Raw genomic sequence first — 5979 nt, 5'->3', positions numbered from 1 at the left:
TCGATCCCAGGACCCTGGGATCATGACCTGAGCCGAAGGCAGACACTTAACGACTGAGCCACCCAGGCGTCCCAAGGGATACTACACGATTAAAGGAAAAACCATGCTTTCTTATTGTACTTTCTAAATTTAATTCAGAGTCTATTTCTGGACTTCCTTTTATCTGTTCTATTCATTGAGTAAGCTAGTCAGGTGCCAGTATCAATATTTTACTTTTTGTGACATTTTAATATCTGGTAGGTCTAGTTATCCTGTATGATTCTACTTTTTCACATTATGGTTATTCTTATTCTTCCATATGAATGTTACAATCAACTTGTGTAGTTACAAAAAAAGAATCCTGTTATTTTTATTGGAATTTTTATAAACTTACATTTTTCTTTAGGAGATTTATCTTTGGGGCACCTGGCTGGCTCAGCCGTTAAGCGTCTGCCTTCGGCTCAGGTCATGATCCCGGGGTCCTAGGATTGAGCCCCGCATCGGGCTCCCTGCTCGGCGGGAAGCCCGCCTCTCCCTCTCCCACTCCCCCTGCTCGCGTGTCCTCTCTCTCTGTCTCTCTGTCAAATAAATAAACAAAATCTTTTTAAAAAGGGAGATTTATCTTTATTAAACAGCCGACTCTTAATCTTAGCTCAGGTCTTGACCTCAGGGTTGTGAGTTCAAGCCCCTCACTGGGCTCCACAGTGAGTGTGGAGCCTACTTAAAAAGATAAAATAAAATAAGAAATAAGAATAAAATAAAATAAAAATGTTTTAAATTATGTAACAACCAGTGAAACTGACAAACCACAGAGATGTATTAATCCAACAGATATTTTCCAAGTGCCTCCCTTATGTTAGGCCTTGTAACAGTGTCTCTCTGCGGGGCTTTACCTTGTGGTTCCCTTGGAGGACCCCTGGTGTATCCCTGCGTAACCAGGGCGTAGGCAGAAGCACAGACCAAGGAAACTGGATTGTGCTATTTATGGCCACGTCTCTAAAATTCTAGGATTCTTTAGATTCGTGGAACCCTATCTCCCTCAGTGGTTCCAGAATCTGCAAAAATAATCTATTTGGAGAATTGCATTTACATAAGGTTAGAATTGTTTTGTTTTGTTTTGCTTTGTTTTTTGTTTTTTGTTGTTTTTCTTACTGCTCCTTCGCTCTTAGTAAGAAAGTAATTTAAACGGCAGGGGAGAATAATAACTACCGAAGTCAACCACTGGCTTTTGTCTAACACAAATACCAGCCACACAACTTCAGTGATAATCCCCTTTGTCATTCTGGATGTGCTGAAAACAACAATTAAGTTGCTCTACACTTGCAAGTGATCTACTATATTGTTTTATGGGCTTTATTTGTTGCACCCGCCATATTATCTAAACAGCTAATGAAATGGCGAGTATAAAATTATGCCAGTAAAGGAAGGAAAGGCAATCATTGTTTGTGGCTCTTATCTTTGGGGATGGGGAAGAGGACTTGCTCGCATTAGCAAATTCACCGATGGATTAGCTTTCTTGAGAACATTAATGTTTTGTGAAGCTTTCCAACGTCACCTTGCCTAACTCCTAGGGTGACCCTCCACCTCATGGCTTGTCCCCAGTGGGGAAGGCTTCTTTCTACCACTGCCACAACGGCTTGAGGACTTGGTAGGAGCAACGCCCCGGTGGCGTTGTGTGATTGAGTGAAAAAGTAGGAACGATGACAAGCTTAACATTTACCTACTAAGACGCTGGGCTAGCTCTTTGGATGTGCAAAACTCTGCCCCTCTTTGGGGGTGGAGCCTCCGCTGTAGCAGGAGGACTCTTTGGCAGGATCTTTCAGCACATTAGTGACAGACCAGATGAGTGCCTCTGTGCAAAGGGAAACTGGAACCCAGAGAAGGAAGGAGTCCCGGAGTAGATGCTTCAGCTTGAGATGCTACCAGGTGCTTAGCAATGCCAAGGAGATGTAACAACGGAACTCTATTATGGAGAGATAGAAAATGGCTTCCCCCCAAACTTTCCAGAATATTACTGTCGTTGACTTTGTTGTCCACACATTTGCTTTTAAAAAATTAGGAGCGAGAACCAGCTTTGTCAGTAAAATCGAGTTCACTTGAACTTCTGTCCACTTGGGGCTGGAAGGAAGGAGTGAGACAAGGGATGACTGGGCAGGGATCTTGCAGCCTGGTCTGTGTCATCACCCATAAGAGCCATGATTTGAGGTGACCTGTGCCAGCCACTGGGAGAGGTCCCATGGCTCCAGGGATTGCTGTGCCCACACTCTGAGGGGCGGGAGATGCCTGCTTAGAAGAAGGGTGGGATTTCCCCCAAAGAGAAGAAACCACGATCACTCCTCCCGGCAGAGGGGAAGGGTGAGTTTTGGACTGGCAAGGTAAGGTTCTTTTTTTTCTGGGAACTGAGTTGGGCTTGGACTCTGAGGTGTGGGAAGGCTTATGGAACCTAAGCCAGGGTGCAGACTTTGGGTCTGAGTCTAAAATGCCAACAGTATACAGTTCTAGAAGCAGTTGTGAATTTCACTTAGCTTGTGACCAAGTCTTCTGATCTCCAGTGTACCATGTACCATGGGTAGGTGTACTATAGGGAATTAGGGAGAACCATGGCCTTCCTGTAGCCTGCAGAAAGAGATGCTTAAGATGACAGAGATGACTGGCCTAGAAGAGCTCTACATTTTTTTTTTTTTTTGGTCACAGGGGAATTTTATCGGGAGAAAACATGGTCACACATGGCAGGCACACTTTCCCTCTCATTCTTGGTCTTACACACACATGCACACACACACACACACTCATAGTCCAGTTCTCAGCCATAAGGGTGGGACTCTCCTCAATTCCTAAGACACAGAGGCAGTAGGGGCAGGAGAGGGTCAAGGGGGTGAGCAGTGACCTGGTTCACAGGAGGGGGTCTCAGGGGAACCGGGTGCAGAGAGCAGTGGTGGGAACTCCCACCCCATACTAGTCTTCTCTGCGGGGGGTGGGGGCAGGGCAGGGCAGGTGGCAGGAGATGCTCTGTTCTGGGGTTCCTCAGGAGCCACACCCCCTATTCCCCGGTGTTGTTGGCCATCCCCAGCAACAGGTTGTCTTGCAGTCACTGCATGATGAAGGTGCAGTCTTTGTAGGAGTCCTTGGTGAGGGTGTGCAGGTCAGCCATGGCCTCGTCGAAGGTGGTGTTGGCCAGTGAGACAGCCTCCTCTGGGCTGTTGGTGATCTCACAGAAGAAGACCAAAAAGCTCCTCAGGGCCAGGCCCAGGCAGGTGGGGTTGGTGGGCAGCCACTTCCTTGCTGATGTCTATGGTTTCCTGCTGGCCGACTGGGCAGGGTTGATGATATGCTTTTGGTCCTCACTCGTGGCCACCTCAGCCAGGTAAGTGGTGTAGTCACCCTTCAATTTCAGGTGGAAGACCCAGCTTTTAGCGTCACCGCTGTCCTCGATGAGGTGCTGTCCAGCAGAACTCTTCCGTCTCCGGGCCCTTCTCTTTGTAGCCCTCCTCATTGCTTTTCTGAGCAAGGCCCCTGCAGGCAGCGCTCTGGCCCCCCACCACATCCTCATAGGTCACTGAGAGAAGGGTTCAGTCTTCACGGGGTAGCTCCTCCCCTTTTCCATGGCGCGCTTCATGATAGCTCTATCAGAGCTGCACTCTTTTTTTTTTTTTTTAAGATTTTATTTATTTGCGAGAGAGACAATGAGAGACAGAGAGCATGAGAGGGAGGAGGGTCAGAGGGAGAAGCAGACTCCCTGCCGAGCAGGGAGCCCAATGCGGGACTCGATCCCGGGACTCCAGGATCATGACCCGAGCCGAAGGCAGTCGCTTAACCAACTGAGCCACCCAGGCGCCCGCATATGAAGCCATTTCAAATGAAATGATAAAATTATAAATGTCATTATTAAACCAATTGTTTTTGTCCCAGGCAAGGCTATAAAAAGGGTCCAAATAGTTCACCCCTTTGAAGCAGATTCTAAGTGAGGGTAAATCTCTTAGTTGATGCCCACTCCATGACAAATTAAAAAAAAATAGGGTGGATCCAGATCTCCCCAGACACTTGGGAAAAAATAGAAGAATGAGAAATATCATAAGACTGCAACAGGGGTTATGTGATATTATTTTGGTTGTAGAATATAAAGAGGGCAAAATAACCCTTTTTTTTTTTTACCTGTGAGTCTTTTTTTTTTTTTTTAAGATTTTATTTATTTATTTGACAGAGAGAGAGGGAACACAAGCAGGGGGAATGGGAGAGGGAGAGGCAGGCTTCCCGCCGAGCAGGGAGCCCAACGTGGGGCTCGATCCCAGGACGCTGGGATCATGACCTGAGCCGAAGGCAGTCGCTTAACCAACTGAGCCACCCAGGCGCCCTCAGAGCTGCACTCTTACAAGGGGCAGCAGCAGTAAGGACTGCAGGCCAAGAAACAAGAAATCAGCAAAACCCAAAACTTGTTCCTGAGAAAGTACATTTTGGCACCTTGAGAAGCCTCACACTAGCTGGGAGGCATGGGACGAGGATGTATGTGGGTGCCAGGGAGTGGGGACAGCATTCAGGTAACTAAACCTGGAGGGGCTCATGCATTAACATCTTGGGAGTGCAAAGAGTAATCTGTTTTCAGTTCAAGGTCATAGTTCAGTTCAAGGTCATAGTTTGGGATGCCAGGGACATAGAGGTCACACTCCATTTTCATCAGCTTCTTAACACTTTCCTATAAAATTTCTGCCGTGGAAGGTATGCTATTGCTCATCAGAAACAACTTCCATACTTAATTTGAAAACACAAGCATTTAAAAATAGAACAATATAGGGGCGCCTGGGTGGCTCTGTCGGTAAAGCATCTGCCTTCGGCTCAGGTCATGATCCCAGGGTCCTGGGATCAAGTCCCGCGTTGGGCTCCCTGCTCAGCAAGAAGTCTGCTTCTCCCTCTTCCACTCCTCCTGCTTGTGCTCACTCTCTCTCTGTCAAATAAATAAATAAAATCTTTAAAAAAATAGACCAATATATTAAATATTTTAAGATGATGGCAGTCTCCACAGAGCCCCTCGCGTATCTGTATTCATGGGCACACACAGTCCCTGTTCTCTCTCAAACATCCCCCGTGCAGGTGGAAGATTTATGTTCTTACAGTCTTAAAACGTTCAATGATAACTCACGCTACAGTAACAAAGGTAGTAAAATGTGTAGGTGGAAGCTTACCAAACATTTACAGAATACCGTACCGTTCATCAAGCGCTTTAAAAATATTTGATCTCATTTGAATAATACTTTTCTGCCACTGTACCGGGAGAGGTTTCTCTCTTTTTTATTTTGTTTTTAACCTAAGGTATGTATAACAGCTCATTTAAAAAGACGAGGCAGATGTTAGCTCTGACCAGCATTCTGGATTTAGCACACAAGGAGAACTATGTTCAATTTCCTTTTTTGGTATCACAGGACTTGATCTCTAAACAAATACATGAAGTGGGTCTCTAAACTCTGAGTGGAAGTAAGCTAATCACTGACATTCGAGACACTCTGCTACTTGACACACTTTCACAGTAAATGTCCAGCCACTCTACAAACTTGAGTTTCTCCTGTGGCGAAGAATCATCCCTTTAAGGGGCCCACACAGCTCTGTCGAGGTGTTTGGCGGCCTGCAACCTGTCTCCTCCTTTTTCGGTGTCCCTCAGGGTGCCCAGCTCAGAGATCGGCACAAAGGGAGTGGTTACTGTGTCTTTGCTGAACAGGGAAAAATAAGGTAATTGTCGCCAAAGGGGAACCGGGTCAGTCCCAGGTGTTTGCTAACAAGTGACAGATTGAATCCTCTTAACTACTAGGCGAGGTATTAATCATCACCCTACTCACACCTGGAGAAACTGAGGCTGTGATATACTGAGAAATACACATTTGGTCTTTGTCCTCAGTTCCTGGCACAGAACTCTAAAACTCTTGCAATTTCCTGAGTCAGAGGGGTGATAAGGGCATCTTTTGTTACAACATTTGGTCTTAGTCCTTGACTCCTGACACAAGAGTTTTAAGC

General features: G+C 46.2%; 1 pseudogene; it reads right to left on the bottom strand.

Annotated features, from left to right (window-relative positions):
- Positions 1-2846: 2846 nt before the first annotated feature.
- On the bottom strand, positions 2847-5186 carry LOC123847757 (14-3-3 protein sigma-like; annotated as a pseudogene).
- Positions 5187-5979: the final 793 nt, after the last annotated feature.

The sequence above is a fragment of the Mirounga angustirostris genome, unplaced genomic scaffold, assembly GCF_029215605.1.
Source record: "Mirounga angustirostris isolate CCGP_5_RB_7025 unplaced genomic scaffold, mMirAng1.0.hap1 SCAF_2, whole genome shotgun sequence".
NCBI lineage: Eukaryota > Metazoa > Chordata > Mammalia > Carnivora > Phocidae > Mirounga > Mirounga angustirostris.
The sequence above is the reverse complement of the archived record's forward strand: the minus strand, read 5'-3'. Positions and strand labels throughout refer to the sequence as shown.